General features: G+C 40.2%; 1 long non-coding RNA gene across 1 annotated transcript; it reads left to right on the forward strand.

Annotated features, from left to right (window-relative positions):
* Positions 1-1281: 1281 nt before the first annotated feature.
* On the forward strand, positions 1282-23041 carry LOC139355907 (uncharacterized). Its single transcript, XR_011607200.1, has 3 exons — positions 1282-2610; positions 15982-16123; positions 22899-23041. It is a non-coding gene; the product is annotated as an uncharacterized lncRNA (long non-coding RNA).

The raw sequence follows: 23041 nt of genomic DNA on the forward strand, positions 1-23041 counted from the left end.
GTGGTAAAGCAGTTTTAAAATAGGATATACAGGATAAGCCTATTTATATAACACTTTATACATGTACTTATGCATAACTAGATACACATCTAGAATATCAAAAGATGACTGGGAGGATATTATGCAAAATGCCGACTGTAGTTCCCACTGGGTAATGGTAAGTGCTATTTTAATTTGGAGAGGACAAAACTTAGTAGCCATTGGACATTAATGAGACCATTTTTAGAAATACTATAAAAAAAAAAAAAAAAGTCCAGGTTGAATCCAAAGCATGGGCTATATCTCATATCCCTGCCTAGGTTTTGGGAGTTTGATTTTGAATGGAAGGCTAAATCCTACCTGTATTCCTTCACACATGGAGCTCCTCAGTCACTCATCTTAATTAAAGCTCCTACTTACCCATTTATGTACCAGGCCTTGTGCTTGATAACATGCTTGACCTAGATTACCTCCTCAGCAAACCCCGGTATCACTTGTAATCACACTTGCCAACCATGGAACAAAGGGTAACTTGATGAAAGTTGCATTAATAGAAGGGCTTAGAGCCAGACTTTCAGCCAGGTGTGTCCAACTCCTGTGCTCTTATCATGACACCCGAGTTCTTTTTTTTTTTTTTTTGAGACGGAGTCTCGCTCTGTCGCTCAGGCTGGAGTGCAGTGGCCAGATCTCAGCTCACAGCAAGCTCCGCCTCCCGGGTTCACGCCATTCTCCTGCCTCAGCCTCCTGAGTAGCTGGGACTACAGGCACCCACCACCTCACCCGGCTAGTTTTTTGTATTTTTTAGTAGAGACGGGGTTTCACCGTGTTAGCCAGGATGGTCTCGATCTCCTGACGTCGTGATCCGCCCATCTTGGCCTCCCAAAGTGCTAGGATTATAGGCTTGAGCCACTGCGCCCAGCCCCGAATTCTTTTTTTTTTTTTTTTTTGAGACAGAGTCTCTCTCTGTTGCCCAGTCTGGAGTGCAGTGGCGTAATCTTGGCTCACTGCAAGCTCCACCTCCCCGGTTCACGCCATTCTCCTGCCTCAGCCTCCTGTCACCATGCCCAGCTATTTTTTTTTTTTTTTTTTTTTTTGTATTTTTAGTAGAGACAGGGTTTCACCGTGTTCACCAGGATGGTCTCAACCTCCTGACCTCGTCATCTGCCTGCCTCGGCCTCCCAAAGTGCTGGGATTACAGGCGTGAGCCATCACACCTGGCCCCCGGCCTGAATTCTTAACTTTGCAAGTAGGATTGAGAAACAGCTCTGTCCTGTGAGACCCACACTTCTTCTGCCGTGGACCAGGCCACCATGCTGAGCCTGGACACCACTGTGTCACTGCCTTCTACTTGTTCTATGTCGATTATTAATGTTCCCACAGGGATCAGAAACCCTTTGGTGTCAGGAGCTGACGGGTCACTTGTTTCTGACTACCCTGAGGCTGAATCATGCTCAGCTTGTGGGGAATGCGTTAAGAGCACCTCAGTCTTTCTGTGGCTGTGACCCAGGAGTACATGAAAAATATGAAACGTTCTGAAATTTTTAAAAAGTCACTGTAAAAGCTCACACAGTCATTATTGATAGTCTCACAAAGTGAAGGATAGTTTTTGTTTATTGGTGACAATTTACGAAATAGTTGCCAGCTTAGCATCACATATGACAGATGTGGCCAGCAGGCTCCAGACCACACCGAGCTGCATGCTGGCCCCATCTACAAGCCTGGGGAAGTGTGGCTGGGCTCCTCAGCCTTCACAACCTGTGGAGGTTGGTCAACTCACATGAAAATCAGTCCTCTCTTTCCCTGGCACTCCCTCCCTCTTATGTTGATAAAGTGGGTTTCCCAGCCAGGTGGCACAGGGGATTCTAGACTGGTGTGTGTTGGGCAATTCTCTGGCGGTTCTTGACACCTTCAAGGATGCTTGTCTAGGCAGAGGACAGATTAGTTTCCTGACTACGGTAATAAAGGTCATCGTCTACCTGTAAGGCAAAGGTTGGATGAGTTGGTTGGACAAGAAGCCCGTCTTGTAACTCGAGGGGTTTCCTGAGCTTGGGGTTCCTCAGCTAGGATACAGATGATATATCATAAATTAGGTTGTCACACATCACCTCCTTGGGGGACTTAAAGGGTGGCACATGGAATTCCCAGAGTAATACAGTCCTTTGCCTTTGACCCAGGAGTCTGCCAGCATCCAGGAAGCTGTGGCAGGCTAGGTCATGAGCTTGCAAGCAGGGTAAAATCTCAGGCGTTTCACAGTGTCTCAGCCTTTGGGGCAGCTGGGCAGGGTCTAGGCATGCCAGCCCCCGGGTGGCTCCAACAGCCCCGGCTTCGTCTGGGGCTCCTTGAAGGGCAGGCTTGCACAGTGATATGGTTTGGCCCTGTGTCTCACCCAAATCTCATCTCGATTTGTCAGGGGAGGGACCAGGTGGAGTTGATTGGAGCATGGGGGTGGTTTCCCCCATGCTGTTCTCGTGATAGTGAGTGAGCTCTCGCGAGAGCTGATGGTTTTAAACTGTGGCACTTCCTCGTTCTCCGACTTGCTTCTCTCCTGCTGCCTTGTGAAGGTGTCTCCTTTCCCCCTTGCCTTCTGCCACGATGCTCAGTTTCCTGAGGCCTCCCCAGCCATGCGGAACTGTGAGTCAATTAAACCTCTTTCCTTTATAACTTAGCAGTGTGAAAACGGACTACTACAGAGTTGATAGACTGCACCCCTCTGTGGTCTCACGGGCTGGGAAAGGAGGTGTGGGGCATGCACGGTATGGAGAAAGTTAGTAAAAATCACTGGCCCTGTGGACCAGAAGAGACCTGGGCCAACTAGGTTTTGCCTCTGTCAAATATAAAATCCACGTAAAGATACCTAACCATTCAGCCCTCACTGGGGGCCCTCTCGATTGCTTTTCACCAAGACCCAAACCTGGCTTGGTCATCCCAGTCCTCAGTGGTAGCAATAACACCTGGAACTTGTTGCTTCCATTGCAAGGTTGAGCAATAGCACCTGTCCTGCAGATCTCACAGACAAGCAGCCTGTGGCACAGCTGGAGTTTGTTCCAGGTGCGCGGAGCCCAGCACACAGCCCCGCTGCAGAGGTTGGAGGGAGGTGCAGAGGCAGTGTGGGCTCCTGGTGGATTCAGCTCCAGGCAGTAGCCCAAACATTTACTTCACATGTGTCTGATTCCTGTGTCCATTTGTAGCTGACAGGCCAATCTGGAGGCATCTCAGCTGGCTGCCTGTGACTGTTGTAACATTTCAAATGCTTTCTGCAAAATAGGACATTGTTATTTTAAAATACTTGATTGGTATTTTTCTTTTCTCCTTTTATTCCCCCCGCCCCACCTTTTTTTTTTTGAGACAGTCATGCTCTGTTGCCCAGGCTGGAGCACAGTGGCGCCATCTTGGCTCACTGCAGCGGCCACCTCCCAGCTTCAAGCAATTCTCCTGCTTCATCCTCCAGAGTAGCTGGGATTACAGGCAGCCACCACAACGGCCAGCTAAATTTTGTGCTTTTAGTAGAGATGGAGTTTCACTGTGTTGGCCAGGCTGATCTTGAATTCCTGACCTCAAGTGAGGTGTCCGCCTCAGCCTCCCAAAGTGCTGAGGTTACAGGCATGAGCCACCGCGCCTGGCCGATATGGAAATTTTGATTGAATTCAAAACTCTTCCCAAGGTAATTTAGTAGTACATGTATCAATGAAAGTAAAAAAAAAAAATTAGTTTTCAAATGTAATTCCAGTTTCTGTAAATCCTTGAATGCTTATACAACACTGTTTTAAATTTAGCAATTAGGCATACAAATTGATCCTTAATGATTTTTCTAAAATTTGAGGAGATCATAAAGTCTTGGCCAAGAATTGTGTATAGCAATTTCAAACGGAAAACAGGTTATAAAAACATGTTAAGAAAATGGCTGGGCTCTGTTGCTCACGCCTGTAATCCTAGCACTTTGGGAGGCAGAGGTGGGTGCATTGCCTGAGCTCAAGAGTTCAAGACAAGCTTGGGTAACATGGGGAAACCCTGTCTCTACATAAAATACAAAAAATCAGCTGGGCAAGGTGCCAGGCGTCTGTAATCCCAGCTACTCAGGAGGCTGAGGCACGAGAATTGCTTGAACCCAGGAGGCGGAGGTTGCAGTGAGCCAAGATCATGCCACTCCACTCCAGCCTGGGCAACAAAGTGAAACTCTGTCTCAAAAATAAATAAATTAATTAATTAAAAAAAAAATATATATATATATAGTTTTGCATTTTTGACGTGTAATATCTCCCCTGATACCTTCTGTTCATGACTTAGACATTTCATAATTAATAAAAAGAAAATGTAATGAATTTTTCACCAAGTCCCTTATCCCCTGTCGTTTACAAACACTATCCTTTTCAGTATGTACTGCAACACGCAAACAGGCCAAAAGATAACCAATCTCTTATTGTTTTCATTGCTTCATCACCACCTGGGTGACCAGCGACGCATGACTTAACTCCTTGCATCCCCATGTCTGCCTTTGTAAAATGAGGATTTAAATCCAGTTTTCTCTAAGGATTCCACTAGCTTGGTAAATCTCGATTCAAATTGCATCTCAGTTTGGCAGGGAATCCAGTAGAAGCCAACACCCAGATGTGGTTGGACTTGTCAGAACCATTGGAGTCTTTGTTAGTCATACACATGCATGGGTGAAATCCAATCAAAACTTCCATATCAAGTATTTCAAAATGATGCTCTACTTGGCAGAAAGCACACGGTTTGGGCAGTCATGGGCAAGTAGCCAAGATGCCTCCAAACTGGCCTGTGAGCTGCAAATGACATTTTATACATGTATAACATATACAAAATATGATGTATATTTTATATACATATATACAATTTATATATACACATACGTATAATTTGTACACACGCACATTTACAGTAAATATGTTTAAATGTGAAACCATAGTACCTAGTTCAATGCCAACCCTCGTTGAATGTCAGAAAAACACAGTAAGGCTGGGCATGGTGGCTCACACCTGTAATCCCAGCACTTTGGGAGGCCAAGGCAGGAACATTACATGAGGCCAGAAGTTTGAGACCAGCCTGGACAACATTGTGAGACTTCATGTCTACTAAAAATCAAAAAATAATTAGCTGGGCATTGCAGCGTGCACCTGTGTCCCGGCTACTCAGGAGGCTGAGGCGGGAGGAGCACTTGAGCCTGGGAGATGGAGGCTGCAGTGAACTATGATTGCGCCACTGCACTCCAGCCTGGGTGACACAGCAAGACTCTGTCCCAATTAAAATATATATATATATATATATAAAACATTATGTTCTATGATAGTTTAGTGGCCTACACAAATTCAGCTCTTCCCATGTTGTGGATATGAAATAATGAGGCGGGGTTGATAGCATTATTTCACAATATTATGATAAGAGGAGTTTTAAGAAGTCAACTGCAAGGCCATGCACGTCCAATGCTGTGTGTGGGTGAGTGAAATCTCCTTATGCCAAGGAGCTATAGCCAAGGGGAGATTACTTGATGCATACACCAGTTCTTGCTTTTCACCTGCTCGGTACAATGGGCCATACATGTTACTAAATGGAATAAGTAAGACTTTTCATCTTAGTTACTGAGAAAAAGTATTCCTTGGTAAAGCAAACACCCAGTGATTGGCTCTGTTATTAGAGAATTAAGTTTACTGTCTTAGTATAGAAAATCAAGTTTCAGTAGTTGAGTTTCATTACATTTTTGTTTCTGATTGTTATAGTTGCTGGGTGGGAACAATGTGTAAAGTTTTCACTTGTTTGCCTTCAAGGGTACTGACTTCATTTTATATATATATACACACGCACACACTCTCATGTAAGTGTGTGTATATGTCTCTCAGACACATATGCAGTAGTTTTTAAGTGACTACATTCATTGCCAATGAGCAATGGTGTATATAAGGGACTCGAGACTTGTTCTGGTGTTGTTTCTGCCACTCAGTTTTCCTATATTTAAAATGTGAGGAAACTAAGGCACTATGAAAGATCTTTGATACTTGCAAAATTTTTAGGGCTGTCAAAGACCAAGGGACCATGAAAAGTTGACAGCCCTTTTTTGTTTGGCTGGGTTTTTTAACCAAAAGAATATAGAAATCTATAACAATCATATTAATATGTATTGAACAATACTACTGTTTTATAGACCAGATAAATTAATATTTTTCAAATCATTCTCCATGTGGAGAATCTGCCATGGCCAAAACAATCTAATAATATTAAAAATATTTCCCTATCATCTCCTTAAGTTCTCAATATGCTAAAAGCTAATATGATGGATTTTTTAAAATCATAAGTGGTTGTTTAGGAAAAGATAGTTCTCATTTTTTAAAATCATATAATCGATAGACTATTCTTCTGAACCCAAGATTTCAAAGGCTGAGTACAGGTGCTTAGTTAACTTGCATTTCTTTTTTCAACTTAATTACGTAAGAACAGTGACAAATCTAGCATTAAAAATAATGAAGAGTGACCAAGCATAGTGGCTCACGCCTGTAATCCTAACTTTGGGAGGCCAAGGCAGGTGGATCGCCTGAGCTCAGGAGTTCAAGACCAGCCCGGGCAATACAATGAAACCCCATCTCTACTAAAATACAAATCTTAGCTTGGTGCGCTGGAGGGTGCCTGTAGTCACCGTTACTGGGGAGGCTAAGGCAAGAGAATGGCTTCAACCTGGGAGGCAGAGGTTACAGTGAGCCGAGATTGTGCCACAGAACTCCAGCCTGGGTGACAGAGCGAGACTCTGTCTCAAAAAAATAAAATATACAAGAGCTAATAAAAAAAAGTCAAGTGGTTTATTAGAATCAAGACCAAAGGAATTGTTATTTGCTGTATCGTTCTGTATAAAATACTTTAAAATGAAATTTAAAAATAACCATTTGTAGACGTGCCAACATAGTGATAATACAAGTGTAAGATTTTAAAAATTATTTTATTTTATTTTTCCATAAATTATTGGGGTACAGGTAGTATTTGGTTACATGAGTACGTTTTTAGTGGTGAATTGTGAGATTCTGGTGCACCCATCACCTGAGCAGTATACACTGCACCGTATTTGTTGTCTTTTCTCTCTCACCACCTCCCACTCTTCCCCACAAGTTCCCACATTCCTGAGTTACTTCACTTAGAATAATAGTCTCCAATCTCATCCAGGTCACTGCAAATGGTGTTAATTCATTCATTTTTATGGCTGAGTAGTATTCCATCATATATGTATATATATACACACACATATATATATACACACACACACACACACACACACACCACAGTTTATCCACTTGCTGATTGATGGGCATTTGGATTGGTTCCACGATTTTGCAATTGTGAATTATGTGGCTATAAACATGCGTGTGCCAAGTATCTATTTCGAATATGACTTCTTTTCCCCTGAGTAGATACCCAGTAGTGGGATTGCTGGATCAAATGGTAGTTCTACTTTTAGCTCTTTAAGGCATCTCCACACTGTTTTCCATAGTGGCTGTACTAGTTTACATTCCCAGCAGTAGTGCAGAAGTGTTTGCTGATCACCACATCCATGTCAATATCTACTATTTCTGATTCTTTGATTACGGCCATTCTTGCAGGAGTGAGGTGGTATTGCCCTGTGGTTTTGATTTGCATTTCCCTGATCATTAGTGATGCTGAGCATTTTTTCATATGTTTGGCCATGTGTATATCTTCTTTTGAGAATTGTCTATTCATGTTCTTAGCCCACTTTTTGATGGGATTGTTTTTTTTTCTTACTAATTTGTTTGAGTTCGTTGTAAATTCTGGTTATTAGTCCATTGTCAGATACATAGATTGTGAAGATTTTCTCCCACTATGTGGGTTGTCTGTTTACTCTGCTGACTGTTGCTTTTGCCATGCAAAAGCTCTTTAGTTTAATTAGGTCCCAGCTATTTGTCTTTGTTTTAATTGCAATTGCTTTTGGGTTTTTTTTTTTTTTTTTTTTGAGATGGAGTCTCGCTCTGTCTCCCAGGCTGGAGTGCAGTGGCCGGATCTCAGCTCACTGCAAGCTCCACTTCCCGGGTTCAGGCCATTCTCCTGCCTCAGCCTCCCGAGTAGCTGGGACTACAGGCGCCCGCCACCTCGCCCGGCTAGTTTTTTGTATTTTTTTAGTAGAGACGGGGTTTCACCGGGTTAGCCAGGATGGTCTCGATCTCCTGACCTCGTGATCCGCCCGTCTCGGCCTCCCAAAGTGCTGGGATTACAGGCTTGAGCCACCGCGCCCGGCCTGGGTTTTTTTTTTGTTTTGTTTTTTGTTTTTGTTCTTTTTTTGAGACGGAGTCTCGCTGTGTGGCCCAGGCTGGAGTGCAATGGCCCGGTCTCGGCTCACTGCAGGCTCCACCTCCCGGGTTCATGCCATTCTCCCGCCTCAGCCTCCGAGTAGCTGGGACTACAGGCGCCCGCCACCACGCCCGGCTAGTTTTTTGTATTTTTAGTAGAGACGGGGTTTCACTGTGTTAGCCAGGATGGTCTCGATCTCCTGACCTCGTGATCCACCCACCTCGGCCTCCCAAAGTGCTGGGATTACAGACTTGAGCCACCGCGCCCGGCCGCTTTTGGGTTTTTGACCATGAAATCCTTGCCTAAGCCACTGTCAAGAAGGGTTTTTCCAATGTTATCTTCTAGAATTTTTATGGTTTTAGGTTTAAGTCCTTAATCCAACTTGAGTTGATTTTTGTATAAGGTGAGAGATGAGGATCCAGTTTAATTCTCGGACTTGTGGCTAGCCAATTATTCCAGCACCATTTGTTGAAAAGGGTGTCCTTTCCCCACTATGTTTTTGTTTGCTTTGTTGAAGATCAGTTGGTTGTAAGTATTTCGGTTTATTTCTGGGTTGTCTATTCTATTCCATTGGTCTATGTGCCTATGACAAATTTATTTAGAAGAAATATTTTCTTATCTTTTCATGCTTTGCTTTAGATATTGCTACAAACTTTAATAGTAATTTCAAATTTTGACTAGTAAAGTTATGTGAACCACGTACAGCAAAATAAAGGATTTCATTTGTTAGACTTGTTTGCAGAGATAGCACCTTAAGCTTCCATTAGATCTGTTTTTATCAGGTTATCTTATCTCTGAGCTACTTGACACCCTCTCTGTCTCATCGAGCACAATCATTTAAAAACCACTGAGCTAGGTTGTCTTAAAATTTTCTTTAAAATATGCAAATAATATATTTATCTTTTTTGATAAAACATTTAACAAAATAGAAGTCTCCCCCTTACTTAACTCTTCCAAATTCTACTCCCCTCCCCAGAGGAAACCTCTTACCCATATTCTCTGTTTGGCTTTGCGTTCCTGTTTGTTTTTTTTTTTTTTTGAGATGGAATCTCACTCTGTCACCTAGGCTGGAGTGCAATCGCACGATCTCGGTTCATTGCAACCTCCGCCTCCCGAGTTCAAGCGATTCTCTTGCCTCAGCCTCCCAAGTAAATGAGATTACAGGCATCTGCCACCACACCTAACTAATTTTTGTATTTTAGTAGAGATGGGGTTTCACCATGTTGGCCAGGCTGGTCTTGAATTCCTGACCTCAGGTGATCCACCTACCTCAGACTCTCAAAGTGCTAAGATTACAGGCATGAGCCACTGCACCTGGGCTGTTTGTTTGTTTTGAGAAAGGGTCTCACTCTGTCACCCAGGCTGGAATGCAGTGGCACAATCATGGCTCACTGCAGCCTCAACATCCTGGGTGCAAGCAGTCCTCTCACCTCAGCCTTCCGAGTTGCTGGGGCTACAGGAATGCACCACCAGGCCCTGCTTCTTTTTAGTTTTTGTAGAGACGAGGTCTCATTATTTTGCCCAGGCTGGTCTCGAACTCCTAGGCTCAAGCGATCCTCCCACCTCAGCGTCCCAAAGTGTTGGGATTACAGGCATGTGCCACTACACATGGCTTTTGTTTTTCCTTCACAGTATGGACCTCTTTCCATGTGACTGTTTATAGATTTTTATCATCTTTTTTAACTGCTTTGAAGGATTCCAAGATATAGTGATGGACATTTAGTTTGTTTTCAGAGCTCTGCAGTTATAAGTAATGCTGCAGTGAACATCCTATGTATACATATCTAACAGTTTATAGAACAGATAACAGATACACAATAAAGAATAGATGTGGTTAGGTGCGAATTTATTTTGTAAGCTACTACTGAAGCACTTTCCAAAATGTCTAAATCACTGCACACTCCCAGCAGTGGGGAGAAAGCCTTTTTCCCCAGACACTCAGAAACAGTAATTACCATAGCTAATTAATCTATGACGTCAGTGAACACACTTGGAAGAGTGACAGAATTACTCTATTCCCATCACCACGTTCATTTGCACAGATTCCTAGGGCACCCTGAAAAGACATTCCTGGGGAGATGGGGCCGACAGGACTACAACCCTAATCTGGCAAAGGGTCCATTGTGACTACTGATGCACAGGTGCCTGTGTCAGGGCAAGTGAAAGAAGGGACATCAGAACAGAGAACCCTCTAACCTGGGAAATCTGATCTGTAACGGTAGCAAAAAAGAATGTGATTGTGACTCCCATGTTAAACACAAAAGACTCTTGGCAGTTGCCCTATGTTCCAAGCCACTATTTTTGACCAAGATCAAATCAATAGCCTGTAACCCTTACACTTCATGTTGAATTCAACCAGCTCAACACTGAGTGAAAACCATGGAAGGCACTGTACTGGGCTGGCTAACACACAGCCCCTTCCCTGAAGGATCATACAGCCCAAGATGGGAGTTAGGAGAGTAAATCACTCATTGGGATTGGCCATGATGGGAGTTTGCACAGGGTAAACACAGAAATGAGAAACTACAGCCCAAAAGGGAGGGCTGGAGAAGAACAAAGCCTTAAAGAATGAGCAGGAGTTCGATGGAAAAAGAAGGAAATAAGTCGTTTGACTGACAGAGAAAAAGTGTGTGTGTGAAGTATGGAAGCATGAAACAGTACGACCAGTTTGGAGAACTACAAGTTTTCAAGTGCTTGCAGCAACACAAGGATGGAGAGGTCAACAGATGGGTCTAGGGATCTATAATTGCAATTTCATAAATCATGTTGGAAAAATAAATTTACTTAACATTCACACCACCCTCAGGGTTGCTGAGTCCCTGAATTCCAGAAGCCTCTGGGGACAACAACTCATTCTAGCAGAGGAAAAGCAAAAAGATGCTGCTCTGTCCTCGAAGTTACTGGTTAGAGACAGAACCAGGCTGAAGCGACCCAGTGGTCTTACTCATAAGGGCAAGATGAGGTTCTGTGATACTCTTCTTTGATGTGGTGCTCTTCTTTGAATGCTCTCCTAACTATCCAGGGGACTGCTTTTAACATGATTGCAATCTTACAAGTACAAATGGGCCAGCGCCCTTCTCCATATCCTTTCTAACCACCTGCAACTCAGTGAAGAAACAAACTCTGCAACTCCCATTTATTCATTCAACAAAACATATAGGCAGACAAATGTCATCACAACTTACGCTTCCAGGCAGGATGAAGTAGCGGGAGTCAGATTCACCTTCTACCTGATACCACAGAAAAACCAGACAAAATACACGAAATGAAGATTTTTAAGACATTGGATATGAGATATCTGAAAGGTGAGAAACAAGGAGAGCCCTGCTTGCCCCAGCCTACCGCCTGGAGAGTTTGCATGCCATGGGGCAGAAAGAGGGAGCAATGGCACAGCCTGGGGTATCTCGAAGTGTGATGGAACTGGGTGTGAGTAGCAGAGGCAGCTAAAGATTACAGGGCAAGGGCTGGGTGCGGAGAATAGCTACAGAAATACAAAAATATCCACACCCAATAATGTAAAATATATAATATCTGGCATCCAGTCAAAAGTTACCAGGCATACAAACAAGCAGAAAAATATGGTTCCTAATGAGGGAAAAAAAATCAATTAATGAAAATCAGCCAGAAATAACACAGATGATAGAATTAGCAGACAAGGATGTTACAATAGTTACTATAATTGTACCCCAGTGCTCAAGAAGCTAGAGGAAAGATTAAGTTATAGAAACATGGCAGATATGGAAAATACTCAAACCTGATACGGGGCAAATATGAAAGCCATACAGCTAATATCATACTTAATGGTGAAATACATTTCTGCTAAGATTGAGAACAAGGGATTGTTGCCCACTCTTACCACTTCTATCAACATTGTACTGGTTGTTTCAGCCAGTGCAACCAGGCAAGAAAAAAGAAGTAAAAGGCATCCAGATTTAAAAGAAAGATATAAAATTGTTTTTATTTGAAGATAACATGATCATCTCTGTAGGCAACCTTTGGAATCTACACAACATTTTCAAAATTACTAGGATCAATAAGTGAGTTTAACAAGGTTGCAGGATGCAGGATCTCTGTATAAAATCAATTATATTTCTATCTTCTAGCAATGAATAACCAGAAATTGAAATACAAAACAATACCATCAGTGATGCAGGAAACTGAAAGTTTGCAATAGATGGAATAATGGCCCCCAAAAATGTCTATGTCCTAATCCCTGGAACCTGAGCATATGTTTCCCTACATGGCAAATGGAACTTTGCAGATGTGATTAAGGACCTGCAATGAGGGGGTTTATCCAAGTGGACCTAATCTAATCACATGGAGAGCAGATACTTTTTTTCTGCTCTGTCAGAGGTGTGACTCCAAGAAGGGTTGGAGTGAGATGCAATTCTGCTGACTTTGAAGATGGAAAAAGGAAGCCATGAGCCCAGGAATGTGTGTGGCTTCCAGAAGCTGGGATGTACAAGGAAATGGTTATCTCCTTGGGTCCCTAGAAAGGAAGGCAGACCTGCTGACACCTTGATGTTAGCCCATGTGATCCATGCTGTAATTCTAATCTATAGAGAACTGTAATATAATACATTTGTTGTTTTAAACCACTAAGCCTGTGGTAATTTTTAATGGTAGCAATAGCAATCCAAATAGGATAAATCTGCACATTGTATGTAAATCCTACACACTGAATACTATAAAACATAGCTGACAGGAATTAGACAAAACTTAGAGATACCATGTTCATGGAAGACTTGATGTTAAGATGAAAATTCTCAAACTGATCTATAGATTCAAACAAATCCCAAACAAAATTCCAGAAGATCTTCTAGTAGAAATTGCTGATTCTAAGGTTCATATAGAAATGCAAAGTACCTAGAATAGTTGAAGAAACCTTGAAAATTGAAAAGTTGGAGGACTTACACTACCTATTTATTATAATAAAGTTATAGTGAGGAAAACAGTGTGCTAATGGTATAAAGACAGACAAATATATCAGTAGAACTGAAAAGAGTCCAAAAGTAGATCCACACACATAATATAGTCAATTGATTTTCAACAAAGGTGCAAATGGAATTCAGTAGAGAAACGACAAGCGTTTTCAACAGTGATGCTGGGACAACTGGATATTCAAATGCAAATAAATGACATTAATGAAAACCTCACACATACACAAAAACTAATTCATAATTGATCAGGCTGGGCACTGTGGTCCACACTAGTAATCCTAGCACTTTGGGAAGCCGAGGCAGGAAGATTGCTTGAGCCCAGGAGTTCAAGACCAGCCTGGGCAACATGGCAAGACCCTGTCTCTACAAAAAATTAGCCAGGCGTGGTAGTGCATGCCTATGGTCCCAACTACTTGGGAAGCTGAGGTGGGAGGATCACTTGAGTCCAGGGAGGTTGGTAGGGTTTTGCTCTGTGTCCCCACCCAAATCTCATCTTGAATTGTACTCTCATAATCCCCACATGTTATGGGAGGGACCCAGTAGGAGATAATTGGAATCAAGGTTTTCCCCAAACAGTTGTTTCCCCCAAACAGTTCTCATGGTAGTGAGTAAGTCTCATGAGATCTGATCATTTTATCAGGGGTTTCTGCTTTTGCATCTTCCTCATTTTCTCTTGCTGCCGCTATGGAAGAAGTGCCTTTTGCCTTCTGCCATGATTCTGAGGCCTCCCCAGCCATGTGGAACTGTAAGTCCAATTAAACCTCTTTTTCTTCCCAGTCTCGGGTATGTCTTTATCAGCAGTGTAAAAATGGAGTAATACAGAGGTCAAGACTGCAGTGAGCCGTGATCGTGCCACTGCACTCCAGCCTGGGTGACAGAGCAAGACCCTGCCACAAAAAATTAAAAACGTTTTTTTAATTGATCAGTGAACTATAAAGCCTTTAGAAGAACACAGGGGAACATCTTTGTGACCCTCGGTTAGGGAAAATTTTCTTAGATATAATGCTAAAAGCATGATGCTTAAGAGGAAAAAATTAATACATGGGACTTCATCAAAATCAAGAACTTAAGCTCTTCAATAGGCACCAAAAAGAAAATGAAAAAACAAGCCTCAGAGAGAAAATGTCTGCAAAACACTTTATTAGATAAAGAACTTGTATCTATAGTACATATAAAACTCACAACTCAAAAATAAGAAACCCGACAACCTGTTTTGAAAATGGACAAAATATTTGGACACTTCACCAAAAAGATATATGGGTACCAAACAATAAGAAAACAACCGGAGGGGCGTGGTGGCTCACGATTGTAATTCCATCACTTTGGGAGTCCAAGGTGGGTGGATCATGAGGTCGAGACCATCCTGAGTAACATGGTAAAATCCCATTTCTACTAAAAATAAAAAATTAGCTGGGTATGGTGGCACGCCCCTGTAGTCCCAGCTACTCGGGAGGCTGAGGCAGGAGAATCACTTGAACCCTGGAGGCGGAAGTTGCAGTGAGCCCAGATTGTGCCGCTGCACTCCAGCCTGGGCGACTGAGTGAGACTCTGTCTCAATAAAAAAAAAAAGAAAAAAAAAAAGAAAACCTATTTTTTTTAATGTGCAAAATATTTGAATACTTCAAAGACAATATATAGTTGGTAAATAAGCACATGAAAAGCTGTTCAATATCACTAGTTATTAGGGAAACACAGGTCAAAACCATAATGGGATACCACTACACATGTACTAGAAAGTCTAAAAATTGCAAAGACTGATAATATAAAGTACTGGCAGGGATGTGGAGCACTGGGATTTTCCAAGTGTAAAGGTGGAATAATGTAAAATGGTACTTTGGAAACAGATTAGGCAGTTTCTTTTAAAGTTAAATACACACACTTAGCATATGATAAAGCCATTCCACTCCTAGGTATTTACTCACGGGAAATGAAAGCATGTCTACACAAAAACGTGTACAAAATTTTTCAGTAACAGGTTTACTTGTACTAGCCCCAAACCAGAAACAACCCAAATATGCATCAAGACATTAATGAATAAACAAATTAGTATATCCATACTATGGAATACTATTCAGCAATACAAGGCAATGAAGTATCAGTACTTGCTACAACATGAGTGAATGTCAAAATATAATGCTGAGTGAAGAAAGCCAGACCAAAAAACATGTATACTGTATGGTTACATTTAGATAGATTTCTAGCAAATGCAAACTAATCTGTGGTGACAGTAAGTCAGGGGTTGTCTGGAGACAGGGATAGGTAGGGGAAAGGTGAGAAGGAGGGATTACAAAAGGGCATCGGGAAACTTTTGGGAAGATAGGTACGTTTATTATCCTGATTGTAGTGACAGTGTTACGTGTGTCAAACAGCAAATTGTACATTTTAAAGTATACTTGATTATATGTCAATTATCCCTCAATAAAGGTGTGAAAAATGTATTGAGAATACATTCAACAGTACAGGTGGTTGGCTAGGTATTGGAGATACCATGTTGAACAAAAAAGACAAGGCAAGGTCTCTGTCTTCATGGATTTTAAGATATGAAGCAAAGAATCCTTCCCTCCATTTATTTCATCAGTTTCCTCTTCTGCCCACATACTTCTTCTCTCTGGTGATTATTGTGTGACAGGAGCGAAGTGTTATCACCAACAGGATTTCTTAAATCGTCGTCTCAGGCAAGGGCTGCTAGAGTTGATCTAAGAGTTTGAAACTAGAGTGTGCAGCTATTTGGAATAGGATGTAATTCTCTTATTTCTGTTTACAGAGAAAGTTGTAATGATTTTTGTGCTTAGAAAAAGCCCATTCATTTTCCTCAGAAGAGCCAGCACTGGGTTCATAACAGAGGCTCAATTCAAAGACACCTAAGAAGACATCAAGAAGAGTATAAATGTGTTATTTGGCTACAGGTGAAGAGGCTGGATATTCTATTTCTAGTTGTGGCTTCCAATTTTCCATGTGAACCTTGGGGTTGGGTGTGAGGGGATGTGAGTGGTAACTAATGGCAGGTCTAGGGCAAGAGTAATGAATACCTCTTACAAGAGTAATACAAGAGTAATGAATACAATGAATACAAGAATACAAGAGTAATGAATACCTCAAGAGTAAGGATTAACTCACATGCTAAGGCAAATTCTTTAAACATACTGGGGTGCAGAATGGTTTGTGTCAGCATGGATCGCACACAATCCATCAAAAAGTGGCTGATTACAGGGTCAGTGAGGCATTTATAGGCTTTTTGTTTTTCTTGTTTTGAGACAGCGTCTCCTTCTGTCACCCAGGCTGTAGTGCAGTGGCGTGATCTCGGCTCACTACAACCTCCGCCTCCCAAGTTCAAGCGATTCTCCTGCCTTAGCCTCCCGAGTAGCTGGGATTACAGGAGCCCACCACCACGCCCAGCTAATTTTTGTACTTTTAGTAGAGATGGGGTTTTACCATGCTGGCCAGGCTGGTCCTAACTCCTGGACTTCAGGTGATCCGCCCGCCTCAGCCTCACAAAGTGCTGGGTTTACAGGTGTGCACCACCATGCCCGGCCCACAGGCTTTAAATCCGGGCAACAGCTACTCTTGACTGGTTGGTAGCATCACCAAGAGCACTATGAGCAGGCAGGCAACCCACTGACTGGGTTGGAAGAGTTGGGGAACTGTACCAATATTTATTCCTTTTCTTAAAATTTTTGTGTAGTATTTGACACATACAAAAGCATATAAGTAAGGTATAGCTAAAGCATGAAGCACAATAATGAAACAACAGTATCAAACCCACTATCAACTCACTCACACTGAAATTACCATGTTTCTTCTCATGCCTTTCTCATTATTCTCAGACAGAATCACTCTCTTAAATTTCCATCTTTAGCCCTTCCATGCTTAAAAAAAAAAAAAACAGTGCAAATGTGTATTTTCCTTACCCATGTTATTAGTTTTTTTTGAGCAATATGAAGATAGAATCATACATATATAATCTTCTGTGACTGCTCCTTTATTCAACATTGTTTTTAAGATCTGTCCATATTCTTACTATAGCAAAATCTATCAGTCTTTTCTTTTATGGATTGTTTTTGTGTCTAAAAAATCTTTCCTTACCTCAAAGTAAAAAATCTTCTGTATTTTCTTAATCAGGTTTTCTCTTGCACATTTGTCTTTAATTCACATGGAGCTGGGTTTTATGTATGATGAGAGACAAGGGAGATAATTTTATTCTTTTCTACATGGATAATCACTGAACAGCATGTAGTGATTAGTTCCTCCTTTCACTACTGCTTTATAACATTCTCTGTCAAGTATAAGACCTTGTATATGCTTGAATTCCTTCTATTATTCAGTTTGTCCATCCCTGGACCTAGGTATACTATCTCTAAGCACTACAGGTTTATGATAAGATTTTATATTTGGTAGGGCGACCACTGCCCCTTCGTGAGTTCTTTTGCTTCCAAAGTATCTTGGCTATTTGGGGGCATTTGATATTCCCTATTACTTTTACAATTAGTTTATCAATTCCTTGAAAACCTATGTTGGAATTTTGATTTTTTCCCCAAGCTTTATTTTAGAATCAGAGGGTACATGTGCAGATTTGTTAAAAAGGTACACCGTGTGGTGCTGAGTTCTGGGGTATGAAGGAACCTATCACCCACATTGGGTGAGCCAAGAACCCAATAGGTTGATATTTAGCCCTTGATTGCTCCTGCTCTATCCTCTCTAATGGTCCCCAGTGTCTTTTGTTCCCATCTTTATGTCCATGTGCGCCCAGTGTTTGGCTCCCACTTATAACCTCATTATAAAGTATTTGATTTTTGTTTCTGCATTAGTTCACTTAGGGTAACAGCCTCCAGCTGCATACATGTTGCTGCAAAGGACATCATTTTTGTTCTTTTATGGCTGCATAGTATTCCACAGTATGTATGTGTGTGTGTGTGTGTGTGTGTATATATATATATATATTTTTTTTATATATATATATATTTTATATATATATATATTTTATATATATATATATTTTTTATATATATATATATATTTTATATTTTCTTTGCCCAATCTACTGTTAATGGGCATCTGGGTTGATTTCATGTCTTTGCTGTTGTGAGTGGTGCTGTATTGAACATACAGGCGCATGGGTCTTTCTGGTAGAATAATTTATTTTCCTTTGGGTATGTATCCCGTAATGGGATTGCTGGGTTGAATGGCAGTTTACCTGTTATTTAGTTCTTTGAGAAATCTCCAAAATGTTTTCTACTGTAGCTGGACTAATTTACAAGGACTTTTGATTTTGATTGCATCAGTCTTCAGGTCAATTTGGGGAAAACTGAAATCTATACATTAGAGTTGTATTCTCAAAAAATATTGTACATCTCTCCATTTATTGAGATCTTCCTTAATGACTCAAAAAACTTAATAATTTGTCCATCTTTTGTACATTTATATCTTGTATTTGTAAGTTTTAATTTTAAATAACTTTCAAAGCATTGCTTATTAACTGCTGATGTGTAAAAATGATTTTTAAATTATCACCTTACATAACACAATTCTGCTAACCACACTTTTTCAAATGATTTGTCTGTAGATTTGGATTTTCTTTGTTGACAACAAATCATCTGTGAATAATGGCAGTTTTTTCTTTCCAAATTCTTACACATTTTATTTTCTTGCCTTACAATGTTGGGTAAAACCTATAATACAGTGGAATGTAAGTTATACTTAGGGACATTCGTTTCTTTTTCATGGTTTTAAAAGAGACTGTGTCTAATTTTTTAAACTAGAGTTAAGTTCTCAAATCAGTGAGGCATATAGTGTCTAGCAACAGGATAGAGTTCCACATATATGCTCTTTCCTTCATCCTTTCTCTTCTAATTAAAGTGCCAGGGAAGAATGATGGTAAGGGTGGGGAAGTAGAATAGCCTGTGAGTTGATATACTATTGACCACTTTCATTGCATTTCTTCTCAATGGTGGCCTGATTATTTTTTTCTCTGTTGTTACCCTTTTGAGCTTACCCTTATTTTACAATTAAACTTGACATTTTCCAGTGGAAGTAGAATGCAGAATTTTAAAAATTCCATTGAAAAGCCACAATCAGAGTTATTGCCAGCTATTATAATATTAAAGACCTTCAGTAATTATAATGTAAGTTCAGAAAGATTTCAAATTAACCTTTTCCTCTACCTGAACTTCTTTGTATAATTTTTCCTTGATAAGTCCGCTGCTTTGCTGATTTGATACTGCATTCCACATAAAAAGAATCTTCTTAACTTGACATAGAGACAACCTTCAAAGGGCTTGACCATTCACTGATATCCTACTTAAACCTTGTTGGAAATACAGTGTCACTGGAAAGTTGACACAAATTTATATGCCCCCCCACCCCAGACCCCCCCCAAATATATATATATATATAGAGAGAGAGAGAGATATGAAGAAACTAACCCTCTAAAAAATAGCAAATAGGAAACAGCACTGTTTGAGGTGGAAAATGTAGGCAGACGATGGTGGCTTAACATTTTTATAATATTGTAAGCTATTCCCTGAGCTCCCATTTGATCAGCATATTCTATACAGTCAAAAATGACAGACACTAATACTGTTCTTTCTCCTCTGCCCTACTCAACCAAACTCTGCAGTTACAGAGAAATACCGAGGGCAAGGTTCTATTTACCTTTGAGGCCAAAGTGTTGATAAGGTTGTCCCTGCCCTGTACTCCTCTCACATCTAGGATCCTCAATAACAATAAATATTTTGTGAACACTTGGGATATGTGGCTATTTGGAGAGGTACACAGAGTAGAAACCATTTGCTTTGAAGAGCTGACATCAAGTTGTTTTTGTTTCCCTTAAGCTAGAGGTTCATTGAACCACCAGGCAGTAATAACTGTTGTGATTTAATAACGATTATCCCTTTTCTAGAACAACAGCATATTTGGAAAAATCTACCTAATCCTTTCCCTTTTAACATATCAGTATCTGACACTGAAATAAGCAATGCTGGAATACTGTGGATAGCTACTGTACAGCAAATATTAGGACGATTGAGTTATCCTAGTGGTAAATGTTGTAGGCAATAATACACAAAGCTAACAAATACCACCAATGCTGTGCCAGGCCCTGTTTGGTTGCTAGGGATATACAGTGTTGAACAAGTTTGACTCCTTAACAAGGAGAGACAGATATGAATATACTAATCATGATAGTTTCAGATGGTGATAAGTATAGGAAGAAAAAAAATGATGGGATAGAGAATAACTGAAGGGTGTGAGGCAAACTTGATGGAAACTACAAACTCACATAGGCTCAATGAACCCCAAGCATGATACACAAATCCACATATACACAGGCATATCATATTCAAATTGCTGAAAAGTGCACATTACACAGAGAAGAAAAATGACAGCAGTCTGCTTTCCAAAAAACTAAGCCAGAAAATAAAATGGCATTGCTAATGTGTTAAAAGAAAAAAAAATGTTTAACTATATTTCTATATTGAATCAAAGACCTAGATGAAGGGAAAACTATATAATGTTCATGGATTGGAAAACTCAGTATTGTTCACATTTCCATTCCTCCAATTAATCTATAAGTTCAATGCAATACCAATAAAACTCCCAGCAGGTTTTTGGATTGTGAAAACTGAAATTGAAAATACAAAACATGAAAATGAAAAGAACATAGCCAAAAGAGTCTGTGAAAGAACAAAGCTAGAGGATTTATGTTTCTTTTTTTGTGTGTGTCAGCAAGATGAAGAGAAACTTTATTGTTAGAACAGCTCAGAGGAGATTTTCTTTTCTTCTATATCCCAAGTCATCAAGCAAGGACTTAGGTTTCTTAATTTCAAGACTTACTATAAAGCTATAATAGTCAAGACAGTGTAATACTGATGTAACAATAGACATATAAATCAACAGAACATAACAGAAACTCCAGACATAGAGCCACACATATATGGTCAATTGATTTCCACAAAGGTGACAATAGGAAAAGTCCTTTCAACAAATGAAGGCACTGGATTTCTATATAGCAGAAAAATAAAACCTGATCCTTACCTCACACCATACCAAAAAAAATTACTTAAAATAGATGATAGACCTTAAATATGTAGGACAAAGAATTATTATCCATATATTTTATATATATAAATAATTCTTAAATCTTAAGTATTTATTATTAGGATTTCTAGCAATTAAATTTCTATGCCAAAGACTGTATCTTGAACTTTTTAGTGCACACTGCCAAACTACAGGTGGCATGAATTTTTCTGGACCTTTTAGTGGGAAATCAGGGAAGGGGTCTCTTTCCAGAAACCCTTAGGAGATATTCTTAAATTTGACTAAAAGCCTAGTTTTTTTGAAGGTTTTCCAATGATTAGTTTAAAATCTATTGTTGTGTCTTATCATTGGATTCACTGCATTTTAAACTTAAATTTCATGTTAATTTCAAATTATATCAACTAATATGACTTACCTATTAGCAGACTTGGGATAAGCATACATTTGCATTTTCCTCAGCTGAAACTTTTCTCTCTGAAAAGTACTATTATAGGAATATTCCACTGTTTTTGTTAAAACTGTTGAAGTGAAGAAGAATCCATTTGCCATAGTTAAATAAGATGTCCAATCCTGCTTAGTAAAACATACTGACGACCTTGAATCTCTCTTCGAAATACTCAAATTTACTTGTTTATGTAACAGATATTGAAAACATTCTACATTCCAGGTTCTGCTTGAAGACAAGAAATACTGCAGTGAACAAAGCAGAGAAAAATTCCTACCCTTAAAGAACTTACATTCTTTAATGATAGACTGGAGAAAGACATAAAATAAGTAAAATATTGTTAATTGTGGATAATATGGAGAAAAATAAGCTGAGGGCAAGAAGATAAAAATAAATTATGGGGAGATACAATTTTAGGTTGGATACATAAAGAACATACACTAAACGTCTGCCATAAAAATATCTGAGGAAAGAACATTCTAAGTAACGGTAACAGTAAATGCAAAAGGCCCTGCATGTGATGATGCCTGGCACATCTGAACAGCAAAGAGGTCAGCATGACTGAAGCTCAGGGAAAATAAGAAAGGAAGAGGTAGAGAATTGTCCTGTAGGGCCTTCTGAAGTGATTGTTGCTTTTACTTGGAATAAAATAGGAAGCTACTGGTATCATCTGAACAGTATCACTTTGGTTGCTGTGCTGAGACTAGATTATAGAAAGTCTAGGAAGTGAGGGGTCTGGCCATTAGGAGGTTGCTACAGGAATCGAGGCAAGAGATAAGAGTGACTTGAATAAAGATGGTAGTGGAAGAGGTAGGGAAAACCAGCTAGATTCGACTTACTTTTTAAAGGTGTAGATGACCATATCTACTGAAGGGCTGGAGGAAGGGTTTGGGAGAAAGAGTTGCGCCACAGACAATGTCAAGGGGTTTGTCTTAAGAAAGCAGAAGGATGGAATTGCCACTTATTAAGATAAGACTAGAACAATCAGATGTGGGGCAACCAACAGCTCCATTTTAACACGTCAATATGTGGTATCTGTGTGAACCTTAACATAAACCTTAACATACTTCCATATGAATTTTTTGAATCTTACCATACAGAAATACTGTAATGCCAAGGGTGGAAGACTAACTTAAAATATCATTTAGTTGTTTACATTTAAGGTTGGAGAATGGACTACAATAACTGACTTTAGTTTTTCACAGCCTAGGAGTGGGAAGAAAAAGTTTCGAGTAGTACACTTCTTCTGTGCTGTCGACTAAGTAGCATGCCCCAAGAAGACTTGAGGAACAACAAGAAGTCCCTATTTTTTTTCAGGCAGTGCCACCATGCCAAGGGAAGTCCAGGA

The sequence above is a fragment of the Macaca nemestrina genome, chromosome 8 (genome assembly GCF_043159975.1).
Source record: "Macaca nemestrina isolate mMacNem1 chromosome 8, mMacNem.hap1, whole genome shotgun sequence".
NCBI lineage: Eukaryota > Metazoa > Chordata > Mammalia > Primates > Cercopithecidae > Macaca > Macaca nemestrina.